The sequence below is a fragment of the Ictidomys tridecemlineatus genome, chromosome 3 (genome assembly GCF_052094955.1).
Source record: "Ictidomys tridecemlineatus isolate mIctTri1 chromosome 3, mIctTri1.hap1, whole genome shotgun sequence".
NCBI classification, from domain to species: domain Eukaryota; kingdom Metazoa; phylum Chordata; class Mammalia; order Rodentia; family Sciuridae; genus Ictidomys; species Ictidomys tridecemlineatus.
In genome coordinates, this window is record NC_135479.1 from 142,866,605 (window position 1) to 142,886,841 (window position 20,237).

The window sequence follows — 20,237 nt, forward strand, 5'->3', positions numbered from 1 at the left end:
ATTCACTATAGCCAAGATAAGGAAGCAGCTTCAGCATCCATGGATGGATGAGTAGATACAGGAAATGTGATGTGTGTAAATACCACATTTATATATGTAAAATGGGGTATTCTTCAACTTCTAAAAAGAAGGATATCCTGCCATTTGCCACAGTGTGGATGAAATGGAGACATTACAAGTGAAATAAGCCAGACAGAAAGAAAAGTACTGCCTGATATTGCATGTGTGTAGAATCTTTAAAAAAACAAACAAAAGTTGAGTACACAGGTATCAAGGGAGGAGCTGGGGTGAGGAAATGGGGAGCTACAGGTCAAAGAATAGAAAGTGGCAGCTATTGTCAGATGAACAAGTCAAAGCTCTAACATATAACATGGGGACAAGAGTCAGCATTATATTGTGTTCAAGACTTTTGCTAAAAGTGTATATTTTAGGTGCTCTTACCTCATACATGGGTAACCATAAATGTTGGATGTTAATTTGCTTGACTGTATAACCGTTTCACTATCTACATATACGTGAAAGCATCATATTGTAGATTTTAAACATATATAATTGAAAAAAGAAGGCATTCATTATATCCTAGCTATTGGAAAATGTAGAAGCAGACACACAGTCATGTTTTCTGACATAAATTTTATATGTTTTATTAAGATAAAGAACCAGGTGATCTCATTTTTATTCAGGAATATGTTGATCAGAGATACATTTGTAACCACCATACTTGTATCCAAGCCTCACCAAAATGTGTGGTGTATAAATGAAGTATTCCCAGATCTAATCAGTATTTAAAAATATTAACCTAAAGCAGTCAGAGTTATATACATTTCTAGAAAAGGTAATACATGGGGTGGGAATGGTTTTGCAGTACAGGATGTTTTTAGCCATTTCACCATGGTGATGCCCTGAGAGATAAATACCAACCTGCCAGAGAGATTCTGCTTTTTCACAGTGTGATTTATGAGATTTGGTGAAGGCAGTGTTTATTTCTAGGCTGTAAATCAATTAAGTAGATTATGTCCAATATGGTGACGCGCATTTGGGCCCTGGCAAGTGGCTGGCAGGCTCTGAAGAGATCACAGTATTTATTAGTCACAGCCTCACTGTCATGATGTGCTGAGAGATGTTCTGTGGGTTGTCGCAAGGCTGGGGTGTTACTAAGATTGTTTGTTCCAAAGCCCTTCACAGAGATTGGCAGAGGCTGGGCCATTTGTCTGCCAGGTATAACCTGCATGTCTTGGAAATGGTGAGTCTTATCCTTGCTGTTTGCTAGAATAACTCATGTCAGTAGATATGGGTAGTGTCTCTGCCTTGAACCAGGTACTGGGCTAGGCAGCAGGGATTCAAGTATAAAAACACACAGTCTCTGTCTCCAAAGAACTCAATAGGACAGAGAGGCACATAGGATTATTGTAAACACTGCAAGGATGTGACCTCTGGGCTCAGTTTTAATGAAAAGATTTTTTTGGTGGACAGAGGAGAGCAGGACTTGGCAGCCAAGAGGCCTTGGCCAGGGACTTGAGGAACTTTGGCCTGGGTGGAACCCAGGGAGCAAGCCAGAGGCCTGAGGATGAGGGTAGACAGGGGCCAAGCCAGATCAGACAAGTCTCCTGTGTTGAGCTGAGGAGCTGGGGTTAATTTTAGGAAGTAAGGAGCAGGAGCGTGACGTCACTGTGATGACAGGGTAGAAAACTGCAAAGGCCCGCCTTGGGAAAGGGCTGAAACCCTGCCCCTATTCTGGCCATCTGGTGTTCCTGGCAGTCAAAATGCTGCACTGTGACTCATTTCCATTCCCAACAGGTCACACTTTCTAGACAAGATCCTATCCATGCTAGATATGTAAGTACATGAATAGGAAGTCAGAGATGAGCCCTGTCTGTCAGGCCCTCAAAGGGCCACAGGTCGTTGGGGGCTGAGGAGAGGCGGGGGCAGACCTGGCAGGAACACTCCTTGCCGGGAGCAGTCTCCTGTGTGTGCAGCTGTGAACAGCAGAGGTGGAAATTTGTTTCACATCCACTATCTCCAAGGCTGAATGCAGGGGTGGGAATTCCAGATCCCCTGACTTCCACAACCTCTCTTCTTTAGATATTTATTGTACTTTATTTAGTCTGTCTTACTTTTTTTTAAGACAGGAAGAATTTTTCTCTTCCCTCTTCTATTTATGCCCTGCAAGAAATAGATTCCAAATATTTACCAGAGCTACACACTTAAAATGTAACTTTTTCTTAAGTACCCTTTTACTGAACAAATACAGCATTTAATCCTACATCCAGTAGTTCTGTCTTTGAGATGTCACACAGGGAAAGGGGTTGTGAACAAGTTTATTTTAAATAATGAATTTCACTTCCAGCAGACTTGTCCACACCTGGGCTGTCAGTGCAGGCCCCAGGTAGCCTTGCTGGGTCCCATGGTGCTATGGCGGTACCTGTTGGATGTGTCTCTTAGTTGTGATGCCTGGGTGGCGAAGGACGCAGTCCAAGCACGTCCAGCTGTTACCCCACAGACAGTCCGTGCACCTGCACCAGGTTCTACTTTGTAGAACAGGATTATTTCTTTAGCTTTCAGAGTTTTATTATTTTGATCTCTTGGGAAGGGAGTGGAACGGAGAAAACAGACCCTCTTCCACAGAAAACCGTGTTGATTGAGAGCTCGCCTCCCTCTCACATGTCCTGGGTGCCTCCAGAACATTCCATGTTGCTCACAGTTTTCCTTCTGGTATCCATGGTAGCTGTAGAGCAGTCACCTGCAGTGGGGAGGCAGCAGGGGGAAGAGCTCCCTCCAGGTGAGGGCAATGTGCCACTGTAGTAGGCTGTTCTTCTGGGGCATGCTGCAGGGACTGAAGGACGGTGGTGACTTGCAGATCAAGATCGAGGGCAAAGAGGCCTGGTGGGAGCCCATGAGCAGGTGGCATTGGGGATAGAGAGTGAGGCTTCCGTTCCAATCCCATTCTGTGATGAGACACAAAGGCTCTGACTGTCAGACCCCAAAGGAAGAACTCAGCAGCAGGGGCCAGTGAAGCAGGCTTCTGGTCTTCTGCCACTATAAAAAAAATAAAAGTGCTCAAATACATATAGCATAGCACTTGCCATTTTAGCCATTTTAAAGTGTGTGGTTACTGGCATTAGTTTCATTCACAGTGTTCTATAACCATCACCATGGCCCATTCCAAAATATTCACTTCACCCCAAACAGAAACTCTGTATCCACTGAGTAACTTCTCTCCGTGTCCTCCGTATCCCTTTCCCCCAGCCCCCAGTAACCTCTAATCTACTTTCTGCCTCTGTGAATATTCTAGTGTCTATTCTAGATATTTCATATTTATGGAATCATATAGTATTTGTCTCCTCTGTCACTCTTTGCTGCCTGTGGGTCCTGGAGTTGTCCCCCACCTCCCACTGGTACTGGGCCTTGGGAACTTCTTGGTGCTTCTTTATTGTCATCACTCAAGTTACACTTTCCAGAGGCCTTTCTTGAGTCTCTTCAACCCGCTCAGTTCTTCTCTCTGAGCAACATTTGGTTGGAAGCTTGCTTTCTGCTCCACTTGATTTCTCTGTGTGTGTGGTTAACTTGTCTTCTCCCCCCACTCCCCTGGCAGACAGGGGGCAATTGCGCCATCTCAGAGGAGAAGCTCAGGTCTGTGTTTTGTATTTGCCCCATGCCCTGAGAGGCAGCAGAGCATGGTATTGTGACAGGAGGCTCTGGCAAGGCTGCTGGGCTGCAATCCAGCCTTCTCCACGGACTAGCCAGGCAGCTTTGACTAATTCTTTACCTGGTAAGCCTTGGTTTCTGTATCTATAAAATGGGGTTATAATAAATAGTTCCCTCCTCACAAGTTTGTAAAGAGTTGAATTTGAGTATGTAAATACTTAGAATAGTGCTTACCATGTGCTGCTGGTACATGGTGCTATAGAGACATTTGGCATAACTATTGCCAGTTTCATAACGTATGTCACAAAGCTTTTGTGAGGACTAAATGAGATAATGCATACAAACCGTTTACAAGGTGGCTGGCATGTAATAAGCATTTAGTAAATGTTAGCTCCCATATGTATGAATGTATATTTGTATGATTACATCAAAATCAGCCCAGCACTGAGACTGGTTTCAGGGCTGCTTCCAACTTAAATATATCACTGGTCCAGTTCAGGGGACTGATGTGGCCCAGGGGCAGATAAAACTAGCCTGCCTGCTTTTCCTGTTCTTTTCTTCAAAACAATGGAGAAATGGGGAGTCTCAGAGGACAGAATCCAAGGGGAGCATTTCTTGTCTGACGAAGTAAAACTCAGAAGGATTTGAATCTGGAGGGGTTGTCTATGTTCACAGCACTGTCTTAGCATTTTCACCTCTATTTTTTTTTTTAAGTTTGAGAACAAATTATACAATTAGATTCTTTCTGACCTCCAGCCAAAGATACTCATATTCCATTGGAATTCAGACTGAGCAGCCTTCCCGATTATATGGGTACCTACAGTTTCAATCAAGATTCTCATTTTTCAGATCCATGGAAGAAAAATTACCTTCTATGAAAACCAGGCTTTACCAAATGGGTCTCAGTGCTCTGATTTCAGTTGCCTGTTAAAATAAACCTCAGCCCTGCTGGTAAATAGTTGTGGAAAATGTTATCAGGGCCAGAGCTAAAGGAATAGCCTCCTCACCAGTTTGTACATCTGTCTGAAGAATGAGGCCTCAGGCTAGATGAGTAGTTGAATTTGTTTCCCAAGGGCAGAGAGAAGCGTGTGTCTGTCTGTCAGTCTCTCTGACCGTTACATGAGTGTGCATGTGTATGCATATCTGTACATCACTGTGTGTGTGTATGTGTGCATGTGTGTGTTTTGGGAGATATGCTGGGATCAGAGCATGTTTTCTGAGGCTCACTTGTCATTTCTCCCCACTTAACCCTCTGTACACTGTGTCTGCTATCACTTAGATGCTTCTTCTCTTCCATGTGACACGTTTCCCTGTCAGAAAGGGTCTGAGACCATATTCTCCAGTCTCCTCTAGGTGATCCTCCAAGTATGTTGCAGTAGCACATTTTCTGATTAAGGTTAAAGATGTTATTTTTGTCTGTGCTTAGGGTGGGGGAGGCTTGGGTTTAGCCTGCCAACGTCAGCTTCATTATCCTCTTTCCTTTGGTGTAGACCCTAGGGGGACACTACTAGAAGAAACATATTAAGCTGGGGTCCCTCAGTCCTTTGCCACTCCCTGGAAATAATCAAGACCTTTTCTGAAGCTGCTTGAGTTTCTGAAGGCCAGGGAAAAGGCAGGGGTGGAGCATTTTGCTAAGTAGATCTTTCCCAGCCAGACCAAGGTAATGTGGCTTCTAAAAGCACCTAGCTCATTTCTGTTGAGTTGCTGATCTTGAGAATCAGATTCATGAAGTGGACATGCAGTGTCCCCCCGTGAAGGCTACCCTCGTGCACACACAGATGCGCAAGAGACAGCAGATCTAGGAACCACGGGCACTTGTGTGGACACTTTCTCTGTGGCGGCTCCCCCCAAGAGTTATCAAGCCTCGTTACTCATACTTGGATGCAGTAGTAAGGAAGGCACTTGGATTTCCCACCAGTGTGGTCTAAACAACCCCTTCCCCAGCAAGGCGCACAGGAGTACTCAGAACCAGCTGCAGGCCTCTCCTTCCCTCACCTTCCCCACCTCAGGGGCATGGTTCTGTGCCAGATCCAGTATAGCCACTGGAGGGAAGCCACAGCAGTTTTCCAAGGCACTTATGTACTCCCCAGGAAGAGAACCGAAGCATAAGCAAGAGAAATTGCACTATGAGTGCCCACCAGGTTTCAGAGACTATTTGACCCTCTTGGCCTCCCACAGACCTCATGCTGTGATCTTTGGAGGTATAGTGGTCAGTGCTGGTATTGGTGGGGTAGGACACAGTTTCCCTCACTCAGAGTCCTGGCTCACCACACACAGGTGCAGCCTGGGGACCAGCAGCATTGGCATCATGCCAGAGCTTGTCAGCGGGACAAAATCCTGTGTGTATTTTAACCTGGTCTCCAGACACACTTTTCCTGGGTACAGTGAGATTGGAGAAGCAGTGCTCTTCACCAAGCTGCTCTTCTGTAAGAGAACCTGAGAGGGGAGCAGAGGCCTGCTGGGGTTACTGAGCAAAGCTTCCCAGAGGTGGACTGGAGCTGAGCCTCAGTGTGCAGGGTAAAAGCTATGCCTTCCAGTCAAGATGGCCTCAGTAGGGCCTTCCCAGTCTGCAGACAGGAGCCCCCAGTGCAGATTCAAAGATGAGAAGAATCAATACCTGCAGGGGCCTCGAGAGAAAGGGCCACTGGGAGGAAGGGACTTGTAGCCAGCCTATGGCTCCCTTGGGCGACCTTTGTGGCCTCTAAGGAAGGTCATGAAGGTGAGACCAAAGGGCTTGGTTTCATCATTTTCTGACATTGCATAGGTATCTGGCTCTGTACAGGGTGTGGGGCTGAGGGAGCTGCAGTCTTGTGAGTGCTTGGTCTGAACAGAAGAGGCAGGAGGCCTGGAGCAGCACATCTGGGCCTGCATGGGTACCAGCAGGCATCTGCTTGTCTTGGGCAAGGGGCCAGGCTTCTCAGGAGGGCAAGAGGAGGCCTTGAGGGGAAGGGATATGGAGGATGCTGGCTGGCCTGGGTGTGGATGTAGGTTTCAACATGGCATAGAGGGGCAGGGCTGGCTGGTGACAGGGGGCCTCCTTAGGTCCAGGCCTGGCTGTGCTAGGCACATTGGTGTCTTTCCCTCTTGCCTCCTGTCCACCTCTGGGTTTCTTCATGCTTTTCATTCAGGCTGAGATCTGTGGGGAAGAGAAGCCAGTGTTGGAAACCCTGCCTTCAAGTTCCGTGGCCTCCCCAGCGAGACAGTCCTACAGTTTCCACAGGGACCTCTGGAGAGCAGCCCAGACTCTGCCCTTGATGGCACCAGGGCGTGTGGCCATGAGGCTTCATGGGGCGGGGGCTGGATGAAGATAAGCTCCTGGCTGGGTTGGATGTGGACAAGTCGGGCCCTTCTTCCTGAGTCAGCAATCCTGCAGCTCGAACAGCTATGGGGAGAAAGGCAGGGAGAGAGGGTGGCCGGCCCTCAAGGAGGAAAAGCTGCCTCCTACACAGGTAGAGAATTCCAGAAGAAAACCTCATGGGGTATCATGCAGCAGAAATGGTGTTTTCGGAGAATTCTCATTATTGTCCTCAGGTAGTGACTTGAACTAGCATCGAATTTTAATGCCATCTTTCATCTGGCTTTTAAAATTCCACTCTTCACCTCCACTCACATCCCTATTGGCTGTTCTGTTCAAGCCCAGGCCCATCATCCATCTGGATAGGACTGAGAAGCATAGGCTGCACACCTCTGCCAGCTCCAGGCAGCCCTAGGCACACTCATGTGTTGCACAACTGTGTGGCACTTGAATAGAGTACAAGTGGGGAGAGGCCTGGAGCGGGTTCACGTTCTCTTCGCCTTCATGGGGAGCACCCCAGGCAAGGCAGAGGTGCAGGAGAATCATTTGTAAGAGACTGAAGCAGCATGGAGCCAAGGGGGCACATTTCCAGTCTAAAGGGGATAAGTATGTCCCTAGAAAGTGCATGCACAGGGAAGGGAGGCAGGAGAGGCCTGGGCCTGTGAACCTGGGGAAGGGTGGCTTGGCTGTGTGAGGAGCAGGGAAGGTGAGTCAGCCTGGGTGGATTGAAGAGCGAGCCGGTAGAGGAGTGGGGCTGCGCAGGCCAGCATCACCAGTGGCCCCTTCCAAGGCTCCCAGCCTGCTCCCACGTTTGGAGAACATGTAAGAGAAGGGAGCTGCCATTGTCCTCCGTGATGGGTGACACAACATTAAGAACCACAGAACCACGGGGAAGGCTAGGGAGCCCCCCTCCTTGCTGTGTAGGTGGAGAACAAGGCCCAGAATCCAGCTGTCAGCGATAAGGGGAAACAGCTGTTGGATCTATCCCAGAGCTGGCATGCTCAAGACAGGAGCCCAGACACAGAGCTCCTGATGCTCCCTCATCCCCAGTACACACCATCCTCAGAGCAGGTTAGGCGCTGCTGAGGATCATTGCCTCTAGCCCTGCAAGTGCCCAGCACAGCCTGAGTGACCCTCATACACAAGTGCTTGTCTTCAAACACCATGTTACCCTGAGCACCAAGACCAGACCTTCCTCAAAGGACCGCCCTGCTCTGGCCCTTCTGAGTGCAGCTCAGCCCGTGCAGCCCACTGGACAGAGTCTGCTCTCAGTTCCAAGGGAGGCTTTGTCACTGCCCATCTCCCGTCCTCACCCACCTGACTCCACTGCAGCATTGGGCCCAGGCCCCACGTCCTCCAGGAAGCCCTCTGACTCCAGACTGGGAGCAGGGCTGTCCTCTGGGGTCTCAGCCTCCACATCTGTGCCATCCCTTCTCTTACAGAATTGTCATTGTTCTAGCTGGTTTGCATGCACCCTGCCCTTGTCACCAGACATTAGCTCTGTGAAGGTAGGAATCACAGTTGTCTTATAGGTATTTTCTTCTAGGGCCTAGAACAGTAGCCAGAACACAGGTGTGTGAACTTCTTGAATGAGTTAAAGTGCCAGGCCCTCCCTCCTCTGGCACTTTCTGTACATTATCTTATGTAAGCTTCTTGAGGACCCTGAAGAAGATATTGTCACCTGAGTTTCATAGGTGACCATGAGTCATAGTTTCCATAATTGGCCACAGTCTTCCTTTAGGAAGGCAATCTTGAGACTTGAACCCAGGTCTCTAGCTTCACAGCCCTGCTTTAACCGTGTGTTTGTTGGATAGAATTGGTCCAGCTCTACCCCACAGATCTGATGCATCTGCTGAGACGCACTGGCATGCTCAGAGCCTAGGAAGGGCCTCAGTTCCAGGGGCGAGGGATAGGGAGCAGCTGAGACTTAAGGTCTGTTAAGTTGTGTAGTTTCTGAACCAGACAGTTCACCTAAACCTCTAGTAATGTGGCTCCCTGAGCCAGCATGGCTGGGATCTGAGCTGGTCTGTAAGGAGGACATTCTCCTTATCCCCCTTCCCTAAAAAGAAAAAAGAAAAAGGGAGCTGGGGAGAGGAAGAAAAGGCTCTCTACATCCCTCTTCCCTAAAAAGAAAAAGTGAAGCGGGGAGGGAGGGAGCAGTAGAGACAGCATAGCTGAGCTGCAAGGCTTCAGGGCTCAGTGCAGCTAACCATTGGGGACTCCAACAAGTTGGGCAGGCTAGGGGACTGTTGGGCTGGAGGCCAGCTTCAGGCTGCTCAGGTGAGCTCTTTTTATGCAAATAGCATTTAAGCAGCTACTCTCCTGTGCACAGCCCTGGGTAGCCCTTGAATGAGGTGAGTTTAAAAAGTGACAAATAGGAATGGATCTCCTTGCCTCTTGAGTTGACCTCCTCTGGTCGAGGGCAGAGGTGTTGGGGCGGGGGGGGGGCTACCTTGAGGCTGGCCCTGGGAAGGTGAAGAGGCTGGCCTTGCAGGTTGCCTTTTCCTGAGTGGAGTACAGGGTTTATGCTCACAGCAGCTAGGCATTGCCACAGCCAGTGACTGAGGATATTAGACCAAACCCTAACCAGTCTCGGGCCTGAGCACAGGAGTAGTCTTGTTGCATCAGTCCTGGACTCAGCTAAGATTGTCACCTACACAGATGGGGTCTCATAACCACCACCACAGCCCATGTCTGTGACTGGATTCTCAGTGGTGTGGGAGCATGTGGAGGTGAGCCTCCGCCACCTCTCGCCCTGGCTGTACTGCATAGTTGGAGCTGGGCAGCAAGGGCTCTAGCACCAGTGCCAATCTTTATCCCAAAGAGGTAAGAGAGGTCAGAAAGGGGTGCACCCATGAGGCTGGCAGACTCACTCCAAATCCCACAGTCCTTTGAACCATTCTGTGGGGACCTCACAAGGCCTTCTTTGGTCCAGAACATGAACTTTCAAGTAGTGGTTGTTTGTCTTCCTACTGACCTCCTGCAAGATTTAGAATGTGTGACTATTGGAGGTCCCGTGGGGGTTAACTTTGTTTGGGAGAAGGTCACATCCATATAGAAACTCTGCAGCCACTCAGAGGAAGTGCACTTGGAGGTTTCAGCATTTTGAGAGAATCTGGAGTGCTGCCATTCTGGCCTCCCTTTCTCTCAGCTTCTACTTCTACGAGCTGCTCTCCAGGATCCCCTCAGAGAAATTTTCCTGCTGAGAGCCAAGTTGTGCCATCTTTGAGTATTGAGCTCTACTGTCCCATCCAGGGTGGGCTCCACAGGAGTGTCTGTGTGATCCACCTTGGTATCCCTTGCCCTGTGTGTCCTCAGCCCCTGAGGCCTGATTGCACTAATGGGCTACAGTGTTTTACTGTGGCCTGGTTTCAAAGGCTATGGGGTCCTGTGATTGTGGTCATGGTGAGCATTTTGCTGAGACTATTCTTGGTTGGTTGAAGTCATTAGAATATGGCAAGTGAGGAGCAATCAGCAAGGGCTGACCGGAGTATTTTAGGGAAAGAATTGGAGGTGCCATGACCTTAACAAGAGAATGATTTTCCTCTGAAAAAACCTGGAAAACATGAGACAAAACAAGCTGAAGCTGCTGCCTGACTTGTATGAGAAAGGCCACAGGCAGTCTTTGTGGGGCCATGGTGAGAGTGCCTGTATGTCTGCGTGTGTGTGCACGTGTGTACGTGGGCATGCCCTGTTGGGTCCTAGCTGGGTGTCCTTACACAAGTTGCTTCTATTCTCTGTGTTCACAGATGACCTCTGCAGATTTCTTCAGCTGTAAGGTTTGGGATGTAGGGCAGGGCAGGGCCTGGAAGTGGCTTTGTACCTCCACCTGCTCCTGGGACAGAGAGCACACTGGCCACCTGCTGTCCCCCAACCCTGCCACATCCTTCTTGGTGTTGGAACTGTCCTGGTGAAATTTAGACCCATCTCTTGTTTTCTTTTCCACTAGCCAAACTTCCCTGAGAAGAAAAGCCCTCAGTGAAACCATTCTCTGAAGTCATTTCTCACTCCAGCTCTGAACCTAGCAAGAGCTCACCCTGTAGATGCTTCACATTGCTGTGCCCCCTGAAGCAAAATGCCAAGCTGGAGGGCCACTTCTTCCTTCCCTGCAACCTTCCCTCTGGGCCTGGCCTCACGGGAGGGCTGTGTGACCCTGAACATATTACTTAAGCCCTCATCTGTAAGTTGGCAGTAATTCTGGCCATAATGGCGGCCCGGAGGGGTTGAGGTGATGCATTTGAAGTTGAGTACAGGAGCGCAGGCCACTGGTCTCCCGACCTTCCTTGTTTCAGGCACAGGGCTTGGTTCACAACAGGCTGTGAACAAACTTACTTTTGACTTGTGTATCTGGATGGTCTTGACTTGGAGAAGGAGTGAGTAAGGAGAGAGGTCTGTGGTGCTGGGACACCTGAGTAGAGGCCCCAGGGATCATCTCCATGTGGGTGGGAGGGGGGCTGGGCTTCCTAGCTGAGGCCAGTGTCTGTGCCACCCGTGCCACCTGTGACCTGGGGAGGGCAGGTGTCCATAGCTCTGCTGTAAGTAGTAGGACAGTGTGCTCCCTGGCTTAGGACATGTAGGGAGAGGTCTTTCTTTCTCTCTGCTGCTTTGACTTCCACTCCCACAGTGTTGTCTTTTTATGCCAGAATAACAAAGAAGGAAGTTCTGGAGAGACAGGAACCATTCCTAAACTGCCTGTCCCTTCCTCCTGTTCCTGCCCAGCTGCCCAGATAGTGAGGTAAAAATGGCAGGTGTGAGCCACCATCCAACAAGACCTCCAGGGAGAGAAGGATGGAGGTAGAAAACCTGGACCAGTCCACCCTTATTTCCTGAAACCTGTTCCTACAGACACAGTGGACTAAACTTAGGACTCTACAAAAATGAGCCAGTATAGTGACCTCCAGGGTGTTGCCCTGACACACCAGCATGTGGCTGAGGGGCTTATTAAAAACCACATGCACAACACTGGACAAGTATGGGACTTTGTTGACAAAGCAAGTAACTAAAAGCAAAACAAAACACACCAAAACCTGTATTGTACTTGCATGCTGGTGGCATGCAAAAGAGACCTATCTCTGGAGTTCAGTAATCATTATGTTCCCTTGAAGTTTACCCTGCAAGCTTCATGACTGGCAAACCCTAATCCTGACAGAACCAGAGGATATCAGAACTGAAAAGGATCCTTGAGCCCCTTGAACAGGAACAGCAACTGAGGCCCCTGAGGGGAAGTGACTTGGCCAAAGTCACTTTGCTGGTGGGTGTGCAGGCTGTGCCTGCTGAGAGGGCAAGGTGTGTGTGTGTGTGTGTGTGTGTGTGTGTATGTGTGTGTGTATGAGATAGCTATTCAAAACTGTTTCTCAATGAATTTGATGCATCTGTGGCTTCCATGATCTCATCCAGATGTGTTGGGCATTTCACCTGCATTACCTCATAAAATCCTCCAGTGACCTTGTATAAACTTTATAGTTGAGAAGCTAGAAGCACAGAGAGTTTTAGTACATTTTCCAGCGTAATAAGCAGAGGATCAGGATGTCAGCCCTGGTCTGGGACCACCTACACCCAGAACCTAAATTCTTTTTTTTTTCTTTAAAGAGAGAGAGAGAGAGAGAGAGAGAGAGAGAGAGAGAGAGAGAGAGAGAGAGAGAGAGAGAGAGAGAGAATTTTTTAATATTTATTTTTTTTAGTTCTTGGCGAACACAACATCTTTGTTTGTATGTGGTGCTGAGAATCGAACCAGGGCCGCACACATGCCAGGCGAGTGTGCTACCGCTTGAGCCACATCCCCAGCCCAAACCTACATTCTTAATGCCTACATCCATAGTACTTTCTTTCCATGCAGTTGGAATCTAACACATACCTTCCTCCTTGCCCTCCCTTCCCCAGCACCCCAGCTGATTGCGGATCTCTGGCAATGGAAGGAGATGATGCTGGGCCCTCCTGGCACTCATGAGCATGCTGCTTTCAGGAAGCATCTCTCCAGGGGCCTGCCCAGGGCTTCACAAAGTGAGAAGGTACAGCAAGCATTAGCATAGAATCAAGCATGAACACGGAATTAGTATAAAATGTGCAAGTTGCTATACTACCTATTTTATGGTCATTTTCAGAATGAAATGATGTCATTGTTAGTCTTGTAATCTTTATCTCTTCATAAAAATGATAAGAGTCTCTTTTTTCGCCTGATAGGGTCCTCGGGTAGTGACCTTGCCATTCCCAGGGAGCTTGTCAGAGATGCAGCTTCTGGACAGGAATTGGCATTTAACAAGACCCCGAGGATCCCACTCACCCATGGCATGTCTAGGAAGGACTGCCCTTGACAGACTCTTGCCAACAGGACCTGGGTCTGGCCTATCACTCTATCCTGCATTGCTTTGCTCTTGCCTGACAAGTAGGAGATCTTCAGTTTGGGGTCAGCACGACAATTACTCTTTTTACCTTGACTGAGACCCATGCCACAGATGTTCAGGACAACAAGTAGAGGCAGCCCAAGGTGGAGTTCTGCTTAGATGGAGTGGAAGGTTGCTCAGATGTTTTTCTGGGCCTGAAAAGCCACACGCTTCGCCACAACCTGCTTGCCCTTGCTTCGGCACCATGCCATCCTGTGCTTTTGTGCCCAGGGAGTCCCACCAGGATACCCCACACCCTTTGGCTCTTGGGTGGAACACCCCCATCTATGAGGGTGAAGGGTGTTGGTGTGGATGAATTGAGTTCAAATGGGGACACAAGGTTAAATTCCACACACCCCTCCCTGACCACCTTTACCGCTCCTGCTGCATTCTGCTCGCTGTCCCGGAAAACACTCCACCGTGTGTTCCAGGCACTCTCTCCTATGACCTCTAGTGCCGTGGGGCTGTTGGAAGCAGTGAGCCAGTTCTGAAGGTGACTCTCTGACTTTATCTTCACTCTGACTAGTATCCCTCCCCTTAACCTAAACTCAGGGAAGGACAGGGCCAGGGCACTGAGCTGGGGCCTGCGCCCCAGGCCTGCCCAAGTGCTCACAGGTCTTCACTGCTCCCGTCAGAATTGAGCTGCTGCCTGACAGTAACATAAAAGCCCCGGTGGGAGCAGCCTGAGCGTCTTCCGGCTGGTGCCAGGAAGGGTAATGTCCAAAGGGTTAGGCCTGCCTGGGTCAGGTTCCATCTGGGCTTCTTCATGCCTAGTCTCTGTCACACTGAGCATCTGACTATAGACAGGGATTCCAGGGCTCTTGGGGCCAGCTCCTCTGCCTCACCTTCTCTGTCCTCACTTTGTGAGAGGCCAGGCTTCCTCTAGTGAAGACCCCTCATCAGCTCTCCAGACAGACCAGGGGCACGTGCTCCTCTCCCCAACTGCCTTTCTTGTTTCCTTCTTTCCTTCTACCTTTCTTCTTTCTTTCCACCCTTCCTTCTTCCTTTTCTCCTCTCGATGATTTCTTTCTTTCTTAGCTCTGGGCATTGAACCCAGGGATGCTCTACCATTAAGCTATACCCCCAGTCCTATTTATGCATTTATTTAAATTTTGAGACATGTTCTCATTAAGTTTCTCAGGCTGGCCTTGAACTTGTGATCTTTCTGTCTCAGCCTGCCAAGTAGCTGGGATTATAGGTTTGGCTGCCACACTCAGCTCCTTAGCTGCCTTTCTAAATTATTATTCTAGCACTTTCTTCAACATTCTCCTCTTTTATGTTTTTACCCTCTAGTGTTAGAATTTCTAAGTCCTTTGTTCATTCATTCATTAGTCTATCCATTTGAAACCAACAGTTCTAAGGTAACTTTTGTCATTCAGATGCAGTAAAACATAAAGATGAATGAGGGACATTCCAGTTATCAACTCATTACCCCCCACTCATGCCCTCAGTACTCCGGAGAACCCTTTTATTCATTCCTTATTGATTTCTGGTAATATTACCCAGAGACCCTTGCACCTGATTCTCTCTTCCTCAAAGCCTGTTCACACCCCAGCTCATCTTTCACCTCTCACTCTCCTGAGGTCTCACTATCCCTAACTTCAGATGTGCCCCAGGGTACCCCTCTTCTTGGCACCTCCTCTGCCTGGCTCCTCTGCTTTTCCTGATCTTAGAGTTAATGTTTTCTTACTGCCTCAGTTTCCTCACTAGAAGCTAGAGACCATGGAACTGACCTTATTTGGTCATTCAAATATTAGAGTTCTTGCAGTTAGGTATTAAAACAGGGCCTGGCATATGATAAGTGTTCACTAAATATTAACCATCACTGTTATCATTCCTGCTCTTTCCCCCAATACGTCTTTGTCTGTCCTTCTCTGGTGTGTACATTCTTTTCTTCCCTCTGACCTCTCTTTACAAAGTGATGCCATCTGCCTTCCCCGTATCTGTTCCCTGCTTTTTAGGTGCTCCCAGTACAACATACATGGCCTCTTGGTCTTTACTGGCCACCTCTGCCGAAGGTCACTGTGACCTCCTGCACATTGTCAAGTTTAGCTTCCAGCTTGTGGTGAGGTCCTCAGGCCAGCTAGACCAGAGAGGAAGTCAGGAAGATCCAGGAGCATCTGCTGGTGCAGAAAATAGGAAGAGGTGGGCCCAGTGTCCCAAGGGGTCCATGAGAAGGTTTCAGAGAGTAAGGATGGGGTGTTGCTGACACAGAGAGATCTGTCTTAGCTCCCCATCACTGAAGCAGGATGCCTCTGGGGACAAGATTTATGGAGGGCTAAGTGTATAGCTAAAATGGGGTTTGAAGACCTGTGGCCAAGGTAAGGGAAGGAGCAGAGGTGTCCTTATAGCTGGGGCAGAGGAAGAGGATGTGGATGGTGAGTAGCAATAATGGGCAAGGAGGTGCCACACTATAGCTGCAGGGCTGTGATGGATGGTGGGGAGGCAGCTGTGGACACCTGGAGAGTGGGGTCATGTGCATCCCTGGGGACCAAGGAGACTGCAGCAGGGTTGCTTTCTATTGTGGATGGGGGATTGAGGTCCTTGGTGCTCGCTGATTTGTCATTCTGCACAATCGGAGCTTTTGAATGAGAGGCAGAGTGGGCCATTTACATGCACACATGTGCTCCCTGTCTACTGCTACGTGATGTTCTGCAGCACCTTGGGACTCTCTGCAATAAGGCCATCACCATATGAGGTCCCTAGACCTTATGCCTCTAGAACTGTGAGCCAAAACAAACCATTTTGTTTTTAATTTTAAAATGAGCAACTTGTTTTTTTGGTTTGTTTATTTGTTTTGGAGGAACTGGTTCTTTATTTCAAAAGGACACTCGTCAACATTCAGAATCAAAACACTATTGGTTTCTCTTTCTCCTAACTGTCCCGAAGAGACTACAACAGAGGAGAGTACATTAAACCAGTAAGCTTCAGAATGTGCACCTGCAGGCCTCACAGAAACCTCAGCTCAGAGTGGAGTTGGTGGGGAAAGAAACTTTGAAAGGTCAGCATACCCCAACCCCCAAAAAGCAAAGTTTTAAGTTAATATAAAATTTTAAAATGTTGTACATAAACATTGTACAAACACAATAAGATGGCAGAATGGGACAGCAGCTTCAGACGCAGACAAGGGTGATGAGATGAGCTTCATACGGCCAAGTCAGTGGCAAAAACAGCTTTTCTTTCAAGACAGCAGAAGAGCAATTTAGCAGTCACCTCCACATTGAGAGGCCCATGATCCCTTCTGTGAGTAGTTGGGAAGAGGGTAGAAATGGGAAAAAAATTTGGTCTGAGATCTAGCTCAGTGGTAGATCCCTTGCCTAATACATGCCAGACCCTGAGTTCAATTCCCAGCACCACAAAATAAATAAATAAATAAAATTTGAAAAGTGTCAGAAATCTCCCCTTCTTAGTTTATTCATTTCTGATGGAAAAAGTGAAAAATAAAAATAAAGTTTTCCAAAAATACCTTAAAGCCAATTCAAAAACCAAAAAACATACCTGAAGAGTGTAGGTTTTGGTCTTTGGCTAACTTGTCCTGGCCTTTCTGGTTTGGCTGGTATTTCATGCACAGTAATGAGGTTTCCCATAGCAGAGTCTTTCCCTGGGCAGTGTTTGGCCCATACCTTTTCTATCCTATGGAAAGAACAATATGGATTAGGCTGGAAAGTTACCTTCCAAAAATGAGAAAGGAATGAGCTTGCTGCCTCAGAGCTGTGGAATTATTTGGAATGGTTCATAGATGATTGCTATTACAATTTAAAAAATGCAATTACAAAATGTGGACATCACAACATGCTTTTAAAGTCACTTGGCATGGTGCTCATTCCCTTTTTCTGAAGGCTTTTAGCCTCTAGCCCAGCTGGAATCTCTGGGAAAAGGCAGAGACATTTTGGAAAGAGACAAGGGGTTTGGAATAAGAGGACTGCTGAAAAGAGAAAGCAGCCTTCCTGTTGAAGATCAGTCCTCAGTCAAGATCAGCTTGGGCTGGCTGGTTTCAGGCAGGTCAAGCTCAGAGGCAGGAACAGCAGGGCCTGGAGCTCTGGCTCTCATTCAGGACAAGCAGTCTGGCCCAGCGTCCTCTGTGTACAGAGGTCTCCTCTTTGGTGCACTTCGACTTATCTTCCAAATCATCAGTTGTCTTTTCCAGTTTTCTCAGCAAACTCAGCACAGGTCTCTGCCTCCTTGAGTTTGTCAGTAAGAGTCTTTCTCTGCTCGCACTTGTCTTCCTTTTGAGAGTACTTTCCTTCAGCAGCACTCACACACTTGAGGCTCTGGTCCATCAATCTGATCTGTTCATCTATCTCTGGGTAATGGGACTCTGACAGCTCATCTCATTCCTCCATGTGTTCCAAGTCTCCTTCAGTAATTGCTAAGTAAGAGCCACCTCTTCACACTTCTGTCTGTTTCTCCGTGGTATGCTCAGCCTCTTTGAGTTGGATTTCCAGTGGTTCCATCCTTTCCTCATCTTTGAGGTCCCAGTTTTCACTAACTTTCGGGCCTCTCACTCTCATCAGCAGCTTTTTTGCTTCTCCAGCTTTTGCAGGACGATAGCCAGGCACCTCTGGGCACAGGTCAGCTCCCCTTCAATAAGATGAGCCCTATGGTGCGAGGAGGCTGCCTCAGCCTCAGCCTGTTCCCCAGCCACCTTTATTCCACTGCCTACCTCTCCTCTGTCATTGGCCTGCTGCTGCAGAATCTGGATCTTGTGTCACCACCTACCTTGAGGATGGCGATCCTGTCCACGGTGCTCACCCAGCCAATGACTGGCTTTGGCTTCTGCTTTCTCTGCATGGAATTGCAGCCACTTCTCCAAAATAGGCAATTTGTATCACCAGTGCAAGGCTTTCAAAGGCATCATCCAGTAGAGAAGGCCTATAGAAGAACCATTTTGGAAGAGGATGAGGAGTGGGAGAGATAGGGTGGCTAGAGGTACCTCTACCAGGTACCTGGGTCACAGAGCTAGGTGACAAATAGTTGGAATGGGCACACTGGGGCCTGCAGGTCAAGCTGGAAGGTCCATGTGGCCCTGTGGTTCCTCCAGGATCCTCATAGCAGAAAAAGAACCCCAAGCCTGAGTCTGTACCAGCCATGTAGGTTGTCAGTGTAAGGGACAGGTGGGTGGGGTATACCAAGGCCATATATCTTTCTTGGATCCTCTTCTTCCACCTGCTGAATGTCAGAACTCTCCAGAATTCTGTCATATCTGCTTTACACTCTGCTAGTGACCTGAACTTTTTCATATCACTATTCTTCTTGCTGGCACCAATAGAGACTGAATGGGACATTCCCCTTGCCCCCTGCCCAGACCTCCTCCTCCCAGCCTTTGCTGTTATTAGCTCTGTCCACCTTGAAGGAAGCCACTGCTCTCCATCTCTCCCCAGGTCCTCCCCATGCAGCCCACCCAGAGCCTAGCCCAGCTCGGCACCTCTTTGCACTGCAGCTGTGTGCGAGATTAATGACAGTGAATTCCCCAGGCCCCACAGCTCCCGGGACAGGTGTGGGAAGACATCTGAGTGACCAAGATGCCCAGGCAGGCCAGGCATGGGGAGCTGTGCATGAGGAGACAAGCCTACTCCAAAAGCCTGAAACTTTGGAGGAAAGTGACACCTCCTAAGGGCTGCCGGGAGCAGCAGCTCAGGGCCCTGGCTGGGCCTGGCCCTGGGAAGGCCTGAGGCTGACCAGAGGGCTCTGGAGAAGAGGAGGATCGCTGGTACTTGGAGTGCCGTCTTATAGCAGGTCAGGTCTTCTGTCAGGGCTCTTTGCCCTCCAGGATTCTAGCACCATGGTAGTTTCTATTCCCACAGAGATAGATTGCTCATAGCAGGTGCAGTTTTGGGAACCACAGACAATGTGGGTCACCTTTATCATGCCAGACTCCCAGGGCAGGAAGATATGATGAAACAGAAACCTCCAAACTGGCTGGGTGGACAGAAGCTGGTTGCTGAGGTGCCACCACACCCCGAGAGGAGCCTGGCAGGCAGGCCTGTTTGTAGCATCGGCCCTTCTGTGGCTGAGTACCCACAGTGACAGGCAAGGCCACTCTCCCTATGGGCACAGATAGACATAGTCTGCAGTCCTCTGCTGCTTCTTTTTTTTTTTTTTAATAACTTCATTTTGTTTATTTATTTTTATGTGGTGCTGAGGACTAACCCAGTGCCTCACAAGTGAGGGGCAAGCACTCTACCACTGAGTCACAACCCCAGCGCCATGCACTCCTCTGCTTCTAGAGGCCCACTGCTGACCTATGGGGGATATCACCCCATCCCCACCCCCACCCCCATGTTACCTATAGGCCTGGTGGCCCACTCCAGGCTTCTAGGTTCCGGATTGCAGATGTCCCACTGTGGGGAGTTCACTTGGGGCATCTTATCTCCCTGTTTGACTGTCAGCATCTCTGGGGTACAGGGTGTTCTCACGCCTCTATCTGCTGGGCATAGAGGTGCTCTGGTGAATGCTCAGGGGTTGGTAACTGATCCCTCCTTTCCTTGAGGGTCCTCTGGTTGCTCCTGTGTATCTCATAGAACAAGGACCTGTCACCGTGTGCGCTCTGGACATCTGCCTTCTGGCTGTCCCATGCCACTACCTGAGGCCCACATTTCCGAGCTGCTCTGCCTTTTCCTTCTTCAGCCATGGGTGCCTGCCTCCTTCTGACACCCTCCTAGACAGGGCTGCCCAGCCCATCATGACTCATTCTCTCAGCTGGCAGGGAATTTGCCAGCTTTGCACCCCACCAGTGTCCTCCGGTGTGGCAATGAGTTGAAGGTGAGCTGTGATGTTTTTCTCTGTCTTCATTGCTGCCATGTTATGGGTTGAATTGTGTTCCCCAGAATTCTGTATGCTCAGGTTCTGACCCCTGGTACTACAGAAGGAGTAGGGTCATCACAGAAATAATTAAGACAGGTTTATTCTGAAGTAAA

General features: G+C 48.8%; 1 protein-coding gene and 1 pseudogene across 1 annotated transcript in view; one reads left to right on the forward strand and one right to left on the reverse strand.

Moving 5' to 3' along the window:
* LOC101969846 (xyloside xylosyltransferase 1) overlaps positions 1-20,237 on the forward strand; it is a 156,964-nt gene that overhangs the window by 129,364 nt on the left and 7,363 nt on the right. The window lies entirely within an intron of this gene.
* Positions 17,367-18,111, reverse strand: LOC144375596 (uncharacterized; annotated as a pseudogene).